The 19,339-nt window shown below is 50.4% G+C and overlaps 2 non-coding genes across 2 annotated transcripts; both read left to right on the top strand.

Moving 5' to 3' along the window:
* The first annotated feature begins 1,641 nt into the window (after window positions 1-1,641).
* TRNAD-GUC (transfer RNA aspartic acid (anticodon GUC)) lies at window positions 1,642-1,713 on the top strand. Its single transcript has one exon. It is a non-coding gene; the product is annotated as a tRNA-Asp (tRNA).
* Window positions 1,714-6,890: 5,177 nt separating this feature from the next.
* Window positions 6,891-6,962, top strand: TRNAD-GUC (transfer RNA aspartic acid (anticodon GUC)). The gene has a single exon. It is a non-coding gene; the product is annotated as a tRNA-Asp (tRNA).
* The last annotated feature ends 12,377 nt before the right edge of the window (window positions 6,963-19,339 follow it).

The raw sequence follows: 19,339 nt of genomic DNA, 5'->3' as shown, positions 1-19,339 counted from the left end.
AAAGTACTCGCGTATGCTGACGATATAGCGGTGTTTTGCGCTGATAGACAGAGCATCTGTGAAGCCACGGGTGTGGTCGAAAAGTCCTGCGCTCAGACTGGAAGTCAGATCAATTGGGGAAAAAGTTCCGGTTTTTGGCATGGCGAATGGGACGTAACACCGGGTTGTTTTCCTCGGCTTCGATGGTCCACCTTGCCAACGCGGTATCTAGGAGTGTCCCTGGATGGTTATCGGGATCCCAGCTCGTACTGGAAAGAAGAAACTTCGACAATGAAAGAGAAAGCGGTCGCGTGGCAAGGAAGACAGCTATCAATGTTTTCCCGTGCCTCTATCTGTAATGTCTTTTTGATTTCGAAACTCTGGTATGTAATGAATGTGCTCTGTGCGACACGAACAGCTATTCAAGAAATGCATCGTGTTTTTGCTGTTTTTATTTGGGCGTCCACCTGGGGAAGAACCAGCCGAACTAACCTGTTTGTTTCAGTTAAAAGAGGAGGCCTTGGCCTGGCGCATCTTTTTTTACGTCAAGTGGTCTCGCGATTTATGTTTTTGCGTGATCAAAGTGATCCCTTTCTAAGAACTGTTATGCAAGTGCGCCTACAGAGACTGCTCCCCGGAAGGGTAGTCTCCTGTGATAACATGTGTGGTGCTGTGACAGGATACTTGCGCGAGGTTGTTCTTTCGTGCAAGGTGTTGAAAGTACGTTTCAGCCCTGAATACCTATGTTATGTTAATAAGAAAAAGCTGTACAAAGCGCTGGTTGACGTGATGTAGCCGGTACCCATTTATCGGACACCACACTTTGGAGGCTCAGGGCAAGATATTTTTAAAAGAGTTAAGAATATGCCCGTTAGACCTGGGGTTAAACCTTTTTTTTTTTTTAAACTGCATTCTGGTACGCTGCCTGTTAAAACCTGGCTGCATGATAAAGGGCTATTCGTGCCATGGACAACAAACTGCTTGTTATGCAAGAAGCCCGAGACAGTGGAACATGTTTTCCTAGAATGCTGGAATCCAATTTTTTATTGGGATGTCCTTCAGAGGACGATTAAAAAGGAACTTCCTTTAAATTCTTACGGCATCCGGTACTTACCAGTTGAAAGTGAAGAAGTACCCTACGATTTAATTATGCTTCTTGGCCTCCACAGTTTGTGGAAAACGCGTATGCAGGTGCGACATGCATACATAAATACAGGTTCCACACATGAAAACTTCATCGAAAGTGTTGTTTATCTTCGCGAATGTTTCAGGGTTCAGACTGATCCGCCAGAGTGGATATCACTGCTTGATGATTTAGCACAAATGAAAAGATTTTAGCACTACTCGCCTCAGTCCAAGTGTGGCTGAAGTGTTTTACCATATGTTACTTTGTATTACACGTCCAAGACGGCAATAAATGAAAAAAAAAAGTATAGTGGCCAGTATCCCCGCCTGTCACGCGGGAGACCGGGGTTCGATTCCCCGACGGGGAGTGTTTCTTTTTTACTTCTTGTTTATAGGCGCACGCAGCGTCGCACTTGACACTCCTCCCCAGTGACTGTCTATTTTTTTCCACTTGTGGGTAAGATTGCGCGAACGCTTTCGCGTATTTTTTTTTTTTCAAATCGTGTATATACTGCTTTAGCTGGCACCTCTCATGTCTCCTCGTTAGTATAGTGGCCAGTATCCCCGCCTGTCACGCGGGAGACCGGGGTTCGATTCCCCCACGGGGAGTGTTTCTTTTTTGCTTCTTGTTTATAGGCGCACGCGGCGTCGCACATGACACTCCTCCCCAGTAACTGTCTATTTTTTTCCACTTGTGGGTAAGATTGCGCGAACGCTTTCGCGTATTTTTTTTTTTTTTTTCAAATCGTGTGTATACTGCTTTAGCTGGCTCCTCTCATGTCTCCTCGTTAGTATAGTGGCCAGTATCCCCGCCTGTCACGCGGGAGACCGGGGTTCGATTCACCGACGGGGAGTGTTGCTTTTTTCCTTCTTGTTTATAGGCGCACGCTGTTAGATATGGAGCTGTTTCCTGCGCCTACTTCGAGTTCCCCCGGACCACATCGAATCGCGCCACTGCTACGTAAGGAACGCAGAAGCATGGATGACACATTCCTGAGGCACGACAAGTGCAAACAAGTTGGCGGCCCCCACTTCGTGTGCCCCGCGGTAGCTATTCACTGCTTGACTCTTCTAGAAAAGCGAAGGGATAGCCCGGCACTGTTCCAGGTAACGTGAGTCCCGAAGCCAAACGGCTGTGATGTACCGGGAAGGCCTGGCAGCGTCGCACCGGTCGCCTTTGAAGAGGGCATTTGCCACCACAGCGGGGCCGTACCACCGGGAGCAGGGGGCCCTCGGACAGTGGAGCCCAATCGTCCCTCCTTCGCCGCCTTTGAAGAGAGCATTGCACCACAGCAAGGCAAGACCGCGGGGAGCCGCCGGGTGTGACATCACCGCACGGGTGCCTACCATTGGCCGAAGGTGGCGTCATCGCAGCGGGCTCTCCCATTGGCCGAACATGACGCGACTTCCAGTCCTCGAAGGGTTTAAAAGAAGCATTTCAGAGAGACCAGAGCATTCCCTGATTGACCTCTCTCGAACTTCTTGCCGCGGGCCGCAGCGTCCGAGTTGCTGCCGGCCCGTAATGACTGTACGACTGTTACTTGACTCTCACCTCTCTGTATATAATGTAAAATAAACCCTCCCAAGTTTTGTTTTCATCCCGAAGTCCGTCCTCCAACCCTGACAACTGGTTGGCAGCGGTGAGATCACCTCCGAATGCAACAGCTGGTGGCAGCGCTACGGATCAACCTTCGTCGAGAGAGATCCTAAGGAACCGGGAAGAGCGAAGAAGAGAGAGCCTTCGTCGAAAGAGGTCCGAAGAAACTGGGAGTAGCGAAGAAGAGCAAGCCTTCGACCCAGGGAGTCCGGAGGAACCGGGAACAGCGGACAAATGAACTGGATGGCAGGGTGCTGCAATCGTAAGTGAGCGCGTGGTTTTTTTCCTTTTGATTCGCCAGACTGAAATGTTGTGTGTTCATTTTGATAGTTCTGGGAATCGGGAATTTGATGCATTGTGTATTTGCACAAATTAGTTAAGGAAAACAGTTCTATCCACCTGTCGGGGCAGCTGCCATGGATCTTAGAAGGTTGACGAGGTTAGACTTGTTGGTGTGCGACGATTTGGGAGTTGAGGCGGACGAACGGATGAAAACGCCAGCTATCATAAAGGCGATTAACGATAGTGGCAATGATGACAAAAGCATTGAGCTTGCTTGGGAGGTGATGCAAGAGCCACGGGAGCGTGAGCGTCGTGAACGCGTGCGTGAGCGTCGTGAACGTGAGAGTGAGCGTAAGCGTGAAGAACGCGAGAATGAACGGAAGCATGAGCTTCAAGAACTTACTCTTAAGTGTGAGCGTCACGAACGTGAGAATGAACGCGAACGTGAGTATCAGGAACGTAAGCTTGAGCGTGAGCAAAAGTATGAGAGAGAGAAGGCAGCACTGATCAAAGAGATACAGTATTGTGATCAGTTAATGGCACAGAGACAACGGCTGTCTGAGAATTCTGTAAGTAGTACAGAGCGAAAGAATGAGGCAGCATCGAGCGGATTTTCGCCAAAAGCCGACGAGAAGAGTAGTGCCTGTGAGATTGGCTGCAGATTCATAAGTGAAGGAAAAAGGCTAGCTGCTAACGATGCCTTAGTGGCAACAGAGGCCGTTAAAGGCCGCAAGGAGAGCGACGAGGTGCTGTGCCAACAAATGACTGTAGAGACAGCTAGGCCAGCTGCGAACAAATTGGCCCAGTTACCGCGCGTGTGCGTCGCTTGTAATGTTAGCGAAGTTGATAGCGAAGAAAAGGGTACTGCTGACCCGACAGACGCGAGCACCCATGACGCGAGCCAGATCTGTGTGCAGAAGTGAAGTGCGAACTGGACGATGCAGTTGAGAGTAGTTCTCGGGATGGCGAGCTCCGTAGTTCACGAGAGAACAACTGCATTGTTCAGGGATCGGTGCGGCTCTCCGCCAGTCTAGATAGCCTAGATAGGGATGGTTCAGTTATTAATCATTTGGACTGTGCGGGTGAGACAGCGATCGATACCGACGGACTGTGTGTCGATGCACAGCGTGAGCTGGGCAATGTAGTAGAGGGCAGTTCGCAAGAGTGCGAGTTGTCTAACTCGAGTAAAGCCTGCTGCATTGTTCCAGAGTCGGTTGGACTGTCCGCCAGTCGAGGCAAAGTGAGAGTACATTTAAATGTAAATCACTCCGACTGTGCGGGTAAGAGACCGATCCGGGCCGACGAAATGTGTACCGGCCAGCACGAGGCACGAGAAGGCGACATGAAAGTGAGTGCGAAGAGAAAGCGCCGTAAAAAGAAGCGCGGTAAAGACCGAAAGACGGTAACTAATGTAGCGCCGCCCTAGATGGCGAGAGACCCAAGAGGGCAGGGCGCGAGGAAAAAGGTGCAGTCGTCACTGACGATGTTGACGCATCGAAAACGTTCGAGCCACCGGTCAAAAGGAGACCGAGAAGCATGTTATGCACGGACGCGGACAAAGGGCACGGGGCTGTTAAACTCCTCGTCGTTCCGCAGTTCTTTTTATAGCTCAGCGTGCAGTACGAAGAACGCAAGGTGGCAAGACGAGACCAGGTGGGGAGTAGCGACGCGGTCAATCGAGTTTGTGAGGAAAGCGGGGCGCCAGGACGCAAATTGGCAGGAGACCGTAACGTCTTGGGGGAGCTGATAGTGAGTCAGCCCTTTTGTTATTCCTCGGCAGCCAGAGTAGCTTTCAAACCGCGACCACCTCGGGTACGGCTCAAAGTATGAGTCAGACATAAGCGTTTGGAAAGGGAGGCCAAGAGCGCTTCCGTAGAAATGAAGTGTTTTGTTTTTTATTTTGAGCATCGGAAAGTTTTCGCGAATTGAGACTAGGATTTCTTTCAATGTGTAAGGTTTGAGCTTTGTTTGTGTTTTCGTTAGAGAAGCTCGAGATTTGAAAGATCAGGTTTATGTAAACATATAGTCTCGTGAGTGTTAGTTAATGAGTAGATAGGCTTTCTTTTTTTTGTGTGTGAGTAACCTGAGGGTCAAGGTTATCGGTGAGAGGCCTATCATGACGCGCGTGTTTTTTAGTTAACCTTCTTTTTTTGTGTTTTTTTTTTATTTTCTAAGGTTAACCGCGTGGGTTTTCAGTGAGTGCGTGATTTGCACGGAGAAACTTTTTTAGTTCCCTTAGCGCGTGTCCTGTGTGGACGGAAGGAAGCAGATTTATGACTGGGTTGCTCGTGTGTGTTGAGGGCAGCCGTATTCTGACTTCTTTAGTGAGTGTGCCTGGAACTAGTTATTAGAAGACGCACTATTTAAAGAGTTCTGCGGAGTGTGTAAGTCCCGCAAGTTTAATTGTTCGTTTAAGTCACGTGTCCTGTAGGACCTTCAGGGAAAAAACGTGAGTAAGCGTAAATGAAAAGCGTGCCTACAACGCAAGTACGCGTTCTGTTTAGTGACCACAAGGCCAGTGCGCTTGTGATTTCGTACTTGTGAGGTTGACCGGATTGTTCAGTGGCACCAATATGTGCGATAAGTACGCCACTGCGATAGATTGGAAACATGCTGTTCGTGTAGTTAGGCCACTTAAGTTTGTTCGGCTGTTTTCATTTGTTGTTTGCAACGTCGACGACCCTTTGTTTTGCAACAACAATAGTACTCTGGTCTTGTCGGCATTCCGGGAGAAATGGATAGCTGTTTGGAAGGGTGGTTGGACCTGCTTTGTCAAAATTGGGGAAATAAAAGATCAGGGTTCATTTTGACTCAGTAATAGCCTGGCGAGTCAGGGGTGAAGAGCCTGCGCTTACGCGTGGTGCAGCGCTGTGTTGTTTTGTTTGTTTGACGTATGTTCTCCAGGGCCCAGGATCCCGAAGTTCGTCAAACGAGGCTCGACACCAATACCCTGCAAGTTCTTTCAGCGTTCCTCATGGCCAGCGAATTGAGTTCACCGGCCATTCAGAACAACCGGGGCGAGGACGAGCTGTTAGATATGGAGCTGTTTCCTGCGCCTACTTCGAGTTCCCCCGGACCACATCGAATCGCGCCACTGCTACGTAAGGAATGCAGAAGCATGGATGACACATCCCTGAGGCACGACAAGTGCAAACAAGTTGGCGGCCCCCACTTCATGTGCCCCGCGGTAGCTATTCACTGCTTGACTCTTCCAGAAAAGCGAAGGGATAGCCCGGCACTGTTCCAGGTAACGTGAGTCCCGAAGCCAAACGGCTGTGATGTACCGGGAAGGCCTGGCAGTGTCGCACCGGTCGCCTTTGAAGGGGGCATTTGCCACCACAGCGGGGCCGTACCACCGGGAGCAGGGGGCCCTCGGACAATGGAGCCCAATCGTCGCCCCTTCGCCGCCTTTGAAGAGAGCATTGCACCACAGCAAGGCAAGACCGCGGGGAGCCGCCGGGTGTGACATCACCGCACGGGTGCCTACCATTGGCCGAAGGTGGCGTCATCGGAGCGGGCTCTCCCATTGGCCGAACATGACGCGACTTCCAGTCCTCGAAGGGTTTAAATGAAGCACTCCAGAGAGACCAGAGCATTCCCTGATTGACCTCTCTCGAACTTCTTGCCGCGGGCCGCAGCGTCCGAGTCGCTGCCGGCCCGTAATGACTGTACGACTGTTACTTGACTCTCACCTCTCTGTATATAATGTAAAATAAACCCTCCCAAGTTTTGTTTTCATCCCGAAGTCTGTCCTCCAACCGCGACAACGCGGCGTCGCACTTGACACTCCTCCCCAGTAACTGTCTATTTTTTTCCACTTGTGGGTAAGATTGCGCGAACGCTTTCGCGTATTTTTCTTTTTTTTTCAAATCGTGTATATACTGCTTCAGCTGGCACCTCTCATGTCTCCTCGTTAGTATAGTGGCCAGTATCCCCGCCTGTCACGCGGGAGACCGGGGTTCGATTCCCCGACGGGGAGTGTTTCTTTTTTCCTTCTTGTTTATAGGCGCACGCGGCGCCGCACTTGACACTCCTCCCCATTAACTGTCTATTTTTTTCCACTTGTGGGTAAGATTGCGCGAACGCTTTCGCGTATTTATTTTTTTTTTCAAATCGTGTATATACTGCTTTAGCTGGCACCTCTCATGTCTCCTCGTTAGTATAGTGGCCAGTATCCCCGCCTGTCACGCGGGAGACCGCGGTTCGATTCCCCGACGGGGAGTGTTTCTTTTTTCCTTCTTGTTTATAGGCGCACGCGGCGTCGCACTTGACACTCCGCCCCAGTAGCTGTCTCTATTTTTTTCCACTTGTGGGTAAGATTGCGCGAACGCTTTTGCGTATTTTTTTTTTTTCAAATCGTGTATATACTGCTTTAGCTGGCACCTCGCATGTCACCTCGTTAGTATCGCACTCTGCCTCTGGACACGGATGCCTTCGGACGCAAGATGTCGAGCTGTGCAAGAGCCGTTTCTGCGGCCGCGTCTGGCCGTGTTAACAGGTCTTCTGTCGCCCCACCGGGCTATCGGTATGTACTACCGACTTTGCCATCAGGCGAAACTATGAAGGAGTATCTTTTTTTACACTGTGACGTTGCCGGGAGACCATACCGCCTCGAAGACTTCCGTGACCCGCTGCAAGAACTCGGTGTACTTAAAGACGTGACCGGTATTGGGCCCTATTAGAGTTTGGAGCGGTCGTAGACGTAAGGATGGAGCTTGGGAGGAACTAGGATTTACTGGCAGTATTTACATTTTGAACAGGACATACATTGGCAGTCTAGCGTGACTCCCATATGGAGCCCGCAAAACTAACATACAGCAAACAGCTTACGAACGAACACAGCTCACTACTACATTTCGAGCATGACAGAGCACTCAGCTCCCGACAACGAGCACGACAAGAGCACACTCTAGCAGCCGGCAAACGCTGCTTATAAGCTCTCCGCTTGACGTCATAGTTCGACGTCATCGTTCGGCGTGGACGGAGCACGAATGGTCGGGAGTGTTCGTCCAATCATTGTAAACTTGCCGCCGCCCCGCAGTATGGCTCACACACACAAAGGCACACACGTTCGAGCCTACACACACAAAGGCTGACACGTTCGAGGGCCCCGTGGACGGAAATGTTCGTGTTGCACTCACACACAGGTGAAAAGGCCGGACAGTTCTCGGTACCGCCCAGCTTTCAGTGCCGACGTCAGAGGGCTTCGTAGAACTCTGCTTTGTCCCGGATGGCTCGGCCAAGTACCAATTTCCTGAGTTGATCGCGCGCCACGTGGCTGCCGGCTCTTCGCAGTTCTCCGAAGGGCGCCCCGTCTGGTGGGCTTGGAACACGTGCAGCGGGCTGAAAGCTGGCACGTTGCCACCCCGTACGGCCATTCTTAACAGCTCCTCCATGGCCCGGAAAATCTCGCCTGGCCAGTGCTGGCAACCGCTGGGCAGGAAGAGAATGGCTGGCGAGCAAGATGATGGCTTTGCTCTCTGCAACCCCTGCGTACTTGGAATGCCTTCAACCATCATACAACAACTGGCACAGAAGAGCCGACCCGGCAACACAATACGGCTCAGCGTTCAAACGCCCGGAATCAGCTGCTAACCCACCAGGCCTCCTATCACAATTCCAATGCAAGTCACTCAACTGGGAATCCCAAATTTCGCCCCAAAATTTCGTGCCGCCAAAGCGAGCGTTCCCGTTCCCTTTCAGTTCGACCAAACCTGACTGTCGTGCTGCACAAGAGTAAAGGTTTACGCAGAATTAAACCGAAGGCTCTCAAACACCAATACCCAAACATAACATAAGCAGCCTAACTTCACGAACAGCCTGTTCTTACCCTATCGCAGTGGCGTACTTATCTCACGTACTGTTGCCACTGAACAGTTTGGCCAACTCCACAGGTACGCAATCACAATCGCGCTAGCTTTGTGGTCCCTATTCCGAACACGTGCTTGCATCCTACAAAGTTTTCATCACGCTGACTCACATTTGTTCCTTTAGTCCACACAGGACACGTTCCTTCAACAAACAACCACACTTGCGTAACTTACGCAACACAGAGGAACCTTTGAACAAATGTGTCTTTTACTAACTAGCTCTTCGCACGCGCACCAGAGAAGTCAGAATACGGCTGCCCTCGACACACACGAGCAACCCAGTCATCAACGTTCTGCTTCCTTCCGTCCACACAGGACACGTGCTAATAGACTTAAGAGCTCTTCTCAGTGCAAATCGTGCACTTACTGAAAATCTACGCGCTTAACTTTAGAAAATTCAAAAAACACTTAAAAAAAGAAGGTTAAACAGCACACACGCGCGTTACGATAGGCCTCTCAACGATAACCTTGACCTTCAGGTTACTCACACACACAAAAAAGCAAGCCTATATACTTATTAATGAACACCTCGCGAAACTACATGTTTACTTAAAACGCGTCTTTCAAATCTCGAGCTTCTCAAACAAAACATAAACAGAGCTCATGCCTTACATATTGAAAGAAACTTAAATCGCGAAAATTATCTGAGTGCTCAAAAATAAAACAAAACAACATGCTTTACTTCAACGGAAGCTCCCTTGGCCTCCCGTTCCAAGCATTTACAACTGACTCATACTTTTGAGCCGTACTCGAGGTGGTCGCGGTCCGAAAGCTACTCTGGCTACGGGGGAAGTACAAAAGGGCTGACTCACTATCAGCTCCCCCAAGACGTTAGAGTCCCCTGCCAATATGCGTCCTCGCGCCTCGTTTTCAGCATGTCCTCGATTGACCGCGTCGCTACTCCCCACCTGGTCTCGTCTTGCCACCTTGCGCTTCTTTGTACTGCACGCTGAGCTTCTAAGAGAACGACGGAACGACGAGGAATTTAACTGCCCCGTGCCCTTTGTCCGCGTCTGTGCAGAACATGCTTCTCGGTCCCCTTTTGACCGGTGGCTCGAACGTGTTTGATGCGTCAATATCGTCCGTGACGACCGCACCTGTCTTTTCTTCGCGCCCTGCCTTTTCGCGCCTGTCGCCGTCTTTGGCTTCGCTACATTAGCCACCGCATTCCGATCCTTTCGGCGCTTCTTTCTGCGGCGCTTTCTCCTCGAACTCTCTTTCATGCCGTCATCTCGCGCCTCGTGCTGGCCGTTACACATCTCGTCGGCCCGGATCGGTCTCTTACCCGCACAGTCTGATTGATTTTCATTTAAATCAACATTCTCGCTGCCTCGACTGGCGGACAGCTCAACCGACTCTGGCACAATGCAGCAGGCTTTACTCGAGTTATGCAACTCGCACTTTTGCGAACTGCCCTCTACTGCATTGCCCAGCTGACGCTGTGCATCTGTACACAGCCCGTCGGTATCGATCGCTGTCTCACACGCACAGTCCGAATGATTAACAACTGAATCATCCCTATCTAGGCTATCTAGACTGGCGGAGAGCCGCACCGATCCCTGAACAATGCAGTTGTTCTCTCGTGAGCTACGGAGCTCGCCACCCCGAGAACTATTCTCAACTGCATCGTCCAGTTTGCACTTCACTTCTGCACGCAGATCTGACTCGACATGGGTGCTCGCGTCTGTCAAGTCCGTAGTATTCTGTACCTCGCTAACGACCTCGCTACCATGAGATGCGACGCACACGCGCGGTAACTGTGCCAATTTGTTCGCAGCTGGCCTAGCTGTCTCTACAGTCCTCTGTTGGCACAGCACCTCGTCGCTCTCACTCTGGCCTTTAACGGCCTCTGTTGCCACTAAGGCTTCGTGAGCTGCTAGCACTTCGAGTTCACCTATGAACGTGCTGCTACTCTCACAGGTACTACTACTAGTCTCGGCTTTCGACGAAAATCTGCAATCTACTTCCTCACACTTTTGCTGCGTCCAGCCTACAGATTTCTCAAGCCGCTGTTGACTTCCTGCGTTTAGCTGCTGCAAATCCTGTATCTGTTTCTTTACTGCTGCAATTTCTTTTTCAACCACCTGCCGTTTTTGCTCACGCTCTTGGCGTTTTCGCTCGCGCTCTTGGCATTCTTGCTTAATTGATTCCTGTTCCTGCCTTTTTCTTAGAATTCGTTTACCCAGTTGTTCTATGAATTTCGAATCATTGTTACTTTCTAGAATTGTCTTACGAATATCTGATTCCGTCAAGTCCTCCTCTACGTTTACCTCTATCTCCTCACACAACCACAACAGGTCAGCCCTCGTCAAACACATTAGGATCATGGTCGCTACTTTAAGCTTTGGCTCTGCTGTCACAGAATACTTGCTGCGATACCCACGCAAATCAAAATACAAGTAAAAGATCCCCAGCGAATCAAATCAAAAACACAGAGAAATTGAAGCCTGGTAAATCTTACAGCCAAGACCAAACGCTTACCCACTGAAGCAGCACCATATCACCAGTCCTTCCCCGCCGTATCCAGTCAGTTGCAAGAGGTGGTCAATCTCAAGTCGCCTCCAACTTGATCAGGATGCCGGTCGGTCACCATGTGCCAACGTCCGTCAGCTGCCGTTGCTGTCTCCGAGTCGAAAGGCCGATCTAGAAGCCGTAGGCTGGTCTAAGAGCCGTAGGCTGATCTCACTGCTGCCATTCAGTTATTAGATTCGTCGGACGATCCTACCGCTGTCAACCAGATATTGGAGTCGTCGGACTATCTCACCGCTGCCACCATTTGAAGGAGATGAAGGTCGTAGACAGGAACTCGGTGAACAGGATTTATTTGCATATTAACAGTTTAAGCAAGATACATTGGCAGTCTAGCGCGACTCCCATATGGAGCCCGCAAAACTAACATACAGCTAACAGCTTACGAGCACACAGCTCACTACTACATTTCGAGCATGACAGAGCACTCAGCTCCCGACAACGAGCACGACAAGAGCACACTCTAGCAGCCGGCAAACGCTGCTTATAAGCTCTCCGCTTGACGTCATAGTTCGACGTCATCGTTCGGCGTGGACGGAGCACGAATGGTCGGGAATGTTCGTCCAATCATTGTAAACATGCCGCCGCCCCGCAGTATGGCTCACACACACAAAGGCACACACGTTCGAGCCTACACACACAAAGGCTGACACGTTCAAGGGCCCCGTGGACGGAAATGTTCGTGTTGCACTCACACACAGGTGAAAAGGCCGGACAGTTCTCGGTACCGCCCAGCTTTCAGTGCCGACGTCAGAGGGCTTCGTAGAACTCTGCTTTGTCCCGGATGGCTCGGCCAAGCACCAATTTCCTGAGTTGATCGCGCGGCTGCCGGCTCTTCGCAGTTCTCCGAAGGGCGCCCCGTCTGGTGGGCTTGGAACACGAGCAGCGGGCTGAAAGCTGGCACGTTGCCACCCCGTACGGCCATTCTTAACAGCCCTTGCAAATGACGCATGTGTGGCTCATCAAGCTACGAACTCCAGAGGTGAAGGAAGCGCTGGTTAAAGCGGGTGGCCTGGAGGTAAAAGGGCGCTTTTGCGCCGTCATTGACCCAGTGCAACAAGATGTAACACTCAAAGTGCACTGGGTTCCATTCCACGTTACCGGGGAAGCACTGAAGAAGGCTTTCGACCACTATGGCGAAGTGAAAGAAGTAAGAGAAGAGGATTGGAAGGTGAGGGGCTTCGAGCAAGCTGAGTCTACCACGCGTATTGTGCGGATGACGCTCCGAGGGAACTTAACACCGGACGCTCTGCCCCATTTGTTCAAGATCTTTGGTGGCTCTGTGCTGGTTGTCGTTCCCGTGAGAGCTCCAATTTGCCTGTGGTGTCGACGCAAAGGACACATTGGAAGAGACTGCAGAGTGCCAAGGTTTTCTGAGTGCCGGGAATTCGGCCATGAAGCACATGATTGCGTACGTACGTATGCAAGAGTTACTGGCAGCACGCAACCTGACGACGAAGGTCTCGAATTGATGGAAGAGGAGGTAACGCAGAAACTGACAGCGTCCTTGGAAACGCCGGTTCAACAGGTGGCAAGTTTCGCAAGAAAGGTGGCAACGCCATCCGCGTCGACACAGGACGCCACAGCAGGAAGAAAGCAGAGAGAAAGAAGAATGAATGAACAAGAGAGGACACCGCCTGCGCCCGAAGAAACGAACCACGGGTGTGACGCCTTTAACGTGGAGATGGACGCGGTCCCCGCGCACATTGGCCTGCCCGGAAACGAAGCAGCCGACGCCCTTGCGAAGCAAGCTCTCGCGGCTCGCTTCCCCCTCGCCATCTCCGTCACTCGCTTCGACGTGGCCAAGACGGCCATACTGCGCACCCTCCGCGCGCATCATCCTGACTCACGTGTTGCTGCGGGGACGCCCCCTCGCCTCCTCCCCCGCGTTGGCCTCTCCGGGATCGCTCCTTTCTCCTGCGGCTGCGCGTCGGCTGCTACAGCACGGCCGCCCGATTGCACAGACTGCACGGAACAGGCAGCCCCGCGTGTACGGAATGCGGCGAGGATGAGACACTGGAACACCTTCTCCTGCGTTGCCCATCCTTCGACGCTGAGCGCACCGCGCTCTGTGCTTCATATCGCCGAGTCGGACTACCGTGCAGCACGGAGGGTGATCTCCTATTTCCCGCAGCCCCCGCCTCCATCGCCAAGAGAGCGCTTGCTGCCCTCCTTGGCTTTTGTGACGAGACTCAGCTGAGAACGCGGCTGTAAGCCCCGCTTTGCTTCTTCTTTAACCTTCTTGTTTTTTTTTCCGCTCTCTTTCATTCTCTCTCTAATCTTTTTCTCCCCACTCCCCTTACCCCGTGCGGTGCTGTTGAGGTGCCCTCCCTTGAGAGACAGTTACGGCACTGCACTTTTCTCTTCCTTTCATCTTAAAATCACTACTACTACTACTAGATGGACGCGGAGACAGAGACGCCATATGAGACGCCGGGTGAGACGGTCACTGAGGAGCGAGCCATGCCTCCCAAGCAGCACCGAAGCGATGCTCCAGATGAGGAGACGCCAGCTGACATTCTTCAGCGCCTGGAGCCGCAGTGAATGGTGGTCCGGTCGACCCGGGCCAAGAAAGGGAAGTCCGCCCCAGCGCAACGGTCAGCGTCGCTCACCCGAGAAGGGCAGGCGACGCAGTGACCAACGCGACTGGCGTCGCGGGTGCCCGTTGAAGCTGTCGTGCCGACAGGGACGCTTAGTTGGTGAGGGTTGTTATTTGCTGGGGGCCTTACTGTTGTTTTACTCTTGCTCTTTGAAATGGATGTGTCATTAGCTCCATTGCGCGTGGGAACCCTCAACGTTGGAGGTCTCAGGGCGAGACGGCGGCAGCGTCAGCTCCGACGCGTAATGTTGGAAGAAGATTTAGATATATTGGCGATGCAAGAGACTAAAATAGAGAGTGAGAGTCAGACTGATGGTATGGTTGCACAGTTTAGTGACCGCTACACTGTATGCGTTAGTCATGCTGTTGGCACAAAGGCCGGTTGCTGTATGTTTATTAAGAAAGGTTTGGGTATAGTTGCGGAAAGAGTTATAAGTTGTCAGAGTGGTCGATTCGTGCTGTGCAATTTTGTATATCGCAACATAAAATACCGAATATTATGTGTGTACGCACCAACGAAAGTGAATGACCGGCTAAGTTTCTTTCAAGAAATATCGCAGTATCTGAAAACAGAAAGATGTTTGATAGTGTTAGGAGATTTCAATAGCGTTTTGAGCTCGGACGATCGTTCGAGTGATGGATACTGGGCTAATCAGAGCGTTGTCTTTCTGAGGGGGGCCATTGGAAGAGCTCTGTTGGAAGACATTGCACATTACGCGAAAGGAGGCAATAATCGGCAATATACTCATTTTCAAGGCAATAGCCATGCAAGGTTAGAAAGAGCTTATCTTTTGCAAGAAATCGCCGCAATGTGTGATGATTACAAGGTGCTCAACATAGCATTCAGCGACCATTGTTTAGTAGCCTTCACGATAGGGAAAAAGATCACCGCGAAACCTGGAATGAAATGGGAAACATAGAAATTAAACGCGAAACTCTTAAAGGACGACCAATTTCTAGAAAGTGTACGCACAGAAATTGCTAAAGCAAATAATGACTGTGAAAAAGGATGGGTTGAGTGATGGGAGCGATTTAAAGAAGTCGTAAAAATGAATGCCATAGAGCGAGCAGTAGAAATAAGTTTTGAAGAGCGCCAAGCGGAAAATAACCTTAAAAAATGCTTCAGGAATTGGTGGACACCGAAACTGCAACGCCAGGCACCTTTATGGAAGAAATAAGGGAAACAAAGAATAAAATTGAGGCTATCGACACGGAAAAATACCGTGGCGCACTTATTCCCGCACGAATGAGAAGATCTTGGCTGATAAAATGCCAACAAAGCGTGCTTTGGGAACTGAGAAAAAGTATGCGAGGAGAAACGAATTAGTCGAGATTGAATACAAAGAGAAAATATCTAGAGATGTCGAAGAAATCAATTATGCGTTTGCGGAATATTACAGGGAGCTCTTCAAGTGTAGAATACCGAGCAAGGCTGGGTATGAAAGCCATTTTCTAACCACTCTACCTAGGTTAGACGCCGAAGCAACAGATAGATTATCAGAAGATATCACAGCAAAGGAGATCGAAATGGCCATTGAAGACCTTAACCCTGGAAAATCACCAGGACCTGATGGCCTAACAGCAGTTTTTTGCAAAGCCTTTTGCTCCAAGATAGCCATCTTATTAGAACGTGTTTTTATGGAGGCGTATCAAAAAGGTCGTTTGCCACCGTCCTTTAAAAGGGCGTATACAGTCTTGATACCAAAAAGCGATGACGCAAATAAACTTAACAAAGTAACGGGCTACAGGCCAATTACGCTGGCAAACGTAGATTATAAATTTTTAATGAAGATATTTGCGCGGAGACTACAAGGGGTTATTGGTGCTTTAGCAGGACCGCATCAGACCTGCGGGATAAGAGTGAGGTCTATATTTACTACTATCCATGTGGCTCGCAGCATTCTTGAAGCTTGTGATGCAGATTTTAGGAAAGTCGCAATGTTACAAATTGATCTAGAAAAGGCGTTTGACAGAGTATGTCGTAATCTCCTGTTTACAATTCTTGGTTATGTCGGTGTTGGATCACGGATAACAGAGGGAGTTAAAATGGCATACAATAATTGTACAACTAACCTCACTGTCAACCATAAGCTAACTGAAAGGATTGAAGTGCGTTCCTCTGTTCGTCAGGGGTGCCCCCTGTCACCGCTTTTGTTCGCAATATATCTAGAGGCTCTCTGTAAAAGAATTATTGATAGTCCGGATGTGCGAGGATTCAGCCTAGAAGGGTGTGAGGTGCGTTTATTAGCTTACGCTGATGATGTTGTTTTCTGTGATGATAAGGAGAGTGTTCGAGCTACCATGACAATTATGCGTGAGTTTCGTGACATGACGGACAGCAATATAAACCTGAATAAGTGTGTCGGCTTGTGGCACGGCCAGTGGCAAACAACGCCGCGTGTTTTTGAAAGTATGCAGCGGAAGCTCACGCCTGGGATTTATCTTGTTGTACCGTTAGCACACATCGAGACACTAAAGACTTATGGAATGGCAAAGTGCAGGAATTAAAAGCTCAAACTGATAAGTGGGCCGGACGTGACCTCTCTATATTCGCACGTGCGGCTATATGCAGAATCTTCTTGGTGAGCAAGCTGTGGTATCTTATGCAAGTCCTGAGCTGGGGTGCTATGCAGGATGCGCCGAGTTTCTCGTTCACCCGAGTTTTACCAGAGTTTGCTCGACGGCAGTCAGTGAACGGAGATAGCGCGGAACGCGCGGAAGGTGCAGGCAAAAAAATATGTAGACAAAAAGCCGCGTATGACAACATGAACGCACCCTGCGCGTGCCGCGCAGGGTGCTGCTTCTACGTTTCAAGCGCAGAAGGCTGCACAACGAAACGCGCCAGCGCCGCGTATTGTTATCAACGGATTATCGCAACTTAGCGATACCGTGACTGCCCCGCTGTCTGTCTGCACACTTGCCGTGAGCCGCTTGTCACGCCTTTCCCGGGCGCGTCAAGGGCGTGCCTCATCTTTCGGGCACTGTCTTTCTATCCGCCATCGAATGCGAACAGGGTACATGCGGGGCATTCTTGCACCTACACTGTCACTCAAACGAATACGTTAAAATACAACAAATAAAATAACGAACAGTTTTATTTCTTTAGGTATCTGTTTTTCGTTTTCAACGCTAGAAATTTGTGATGACAAACGGATATCGAGCAAATTATTAAATTTTGCACTTCTTGCCGCGAGTGGCGACAGGGAGGCGAAAGCTTAGAAGCGGTACATTGAAGCGGGTCGCACGCACGAGGGCGTTCATACGGTGATAAGTCGCCTAGGGGCGCTGCAGTGCTATTCTCAATAAAGTCGGTCATGATCCATGGAGGGTCATGGCCACTCTTTCTTTATTAGGGGAATAGAAACGCAGCGCCGCGGTACGGCTGTTCATCGCAGGCGCTTCACTAGGCACTAGGCACTAAGCAATTAAGGCCCCCGCTTTACCAACTAAAAACGACACAACAGCTGTCGCTGGAAAATGGCGGTATGTTATTTTAGAGTGCGTAGTGACGCAGTTCAGTGAAAATTTACCAGTTTGTCTTTGTGCGCGAAGCCTCTGCGATACATTGCGAAAAGTGCGTGCTTCCCCAGCGACACAATTCATCGCTTGTCATCGCTTGCCCAGTGAAGGCGCCTCTGAGCGCATGTACGCAGTATATGAGTGTGTTGTGCAGTCGAAGGTGCTTACGGATTACCTCTGCTGGAGCCAGCAGCGATCGCAGATGGATATCGTAACGACGCCGCAGCACTCGCATTTCGGCAGGTGAGGGCTCTTGTGTGCAGTTATGAAATCAGATTTCGAACGGAGAGAGGTGTTGGAACTGTTGAGTGCGCAGTGCTTGTGATGAGGAAATGCCATTGCACTGGGTCTAGAAGAGCGAGCGATTCTCGGACGCTGATCGTGTTTACGACGCTGTGGCTCCGTTTCATCACCGATGACAGAGCAGCCATCTCAAACGACTGCTGCAATACGCACTCCTCAGCATCGTCGTCCCCCTCGACCCATCGACGTCTTGCAAGCAGCTACACTGACGTGCCGATAATTATTTACTGTGCGCTACGCGCCACAATGCAGGCAATGAAACCGTGTTGTGCGGCCATCTCAGCCCGAGAAGATGTATGCATAAGCCAGCGACATTCAACGCTTTGTTTTTGATAGTGGTGCTCAGTACATCACCGATGAGAGTGCGTTGTGCGTGTTTTATGTCGGCGGTCAAGATTGTTGATGCCTCTCAGCTCGACACCGCGTCGCTGTTGCCGGAAGATAAGTTGGGTGTGGCCCAACTGTAGTGGGTGCGCGCGCAATAGTTACATGCCTCGCGCGGGGCGTGACCTCTGGTTTTGATTGACAGGCGAACTCGTGCTAAACTCGTACATCGCGAAACCCCCTCCGAGTTCAACTCGGGAACATGGCGGCGGCAGCAGCAGCCTGTTTCATTGCATCCAGCGGCAGCAAGCGTTAGTATGACCGTCCGGACCCGTTCACCTGCATGACCGACGGGGAGTTTCAGCGTCATTTTCGCCTGTCGAAGACATCAGTGTGACGAGCTAGGTGAAGACTCTCGTCTGCGGAGACAGCGTGGCGGGCTTCATTCGCTCACCGTCGTAGAGCAAGTCATCTGTGCCTTCCGTTTCTACGGGAGTGGGAGTTTTCAGAGAAGCGTCGGCGCCGAGCGTTACATTGGACGCCATCAAACTACTGTTAGCAACTGTTAGCGACTGTGTCAGAGATGTGTCTGACGCGCTTATCGATGCGGCAGTGCGTAAGCGGTGGCTAGCTTTCCAGAATACTGCGGCGGAGCGGGCATATATAAAAGAATGCTTCCTACTTCGTGGGAACATTACGAACGTAGTCGGGTGTGTCGACGGAGCGTACGTAGGAATTAAGGCGCCTTCAATGTCAGCGTTACTGTGATTAACAGACTTTTTCGCTGGTTGATCACTTTTTGCCGATTGTTCTACTTGTCTGTCAGGGTGCCTTCCAAATGGCTCACTTTCTTGGGAAAGAGGTTAATTAAGTATAAATAGATAAATGGATATCACAAATTGTGTGAAGTAACCTATGAATCCTAATCTCAGAAAGAACTTGGGGTTCTTCATTGGTGAAGTTACTAAGTATGCACAATGCTGAATTTTGGTCATGCGTAATCTATCGGCCGCACTATGAAACAGCGAGGCATTGCACAATTTGTTGCAGCGCGAGATGTGGATGTTGCACCAAGCCGGTTGTGCCTATGCATTTGTGGCGAAATGAAAATGCATTGAGAATCTTAGTGTGTTGGCTTGCATGAAGAAAATACTTCAGATTGTTTGCTCTGTTCAGTGTCGATGCATGTGCCAGAGGTTCAGTGCATCTTCT

The sequence above is a fragment of the Dermacentor andersoni genome, chromosome 4 (assembly GCF_023375885.2).
Source record: "Dermacentor andersoni chromosome 4, qqDerAnde1_hic_scaffold, whole genome shotgun sequence".
In the NCBI taxonomy this organism is placed as follows: Eukaryota; Metazoa; Arthropoda; class Arachnida; order Ixodida; family Ixodidae; genus Dermacentor; species Dermacentor andersoni.
The sequence above is the reverse complement of the archived record's forward strand: the minus strand, read 5'-3'. Positions and strand labels throughout refer to the sequence as shown.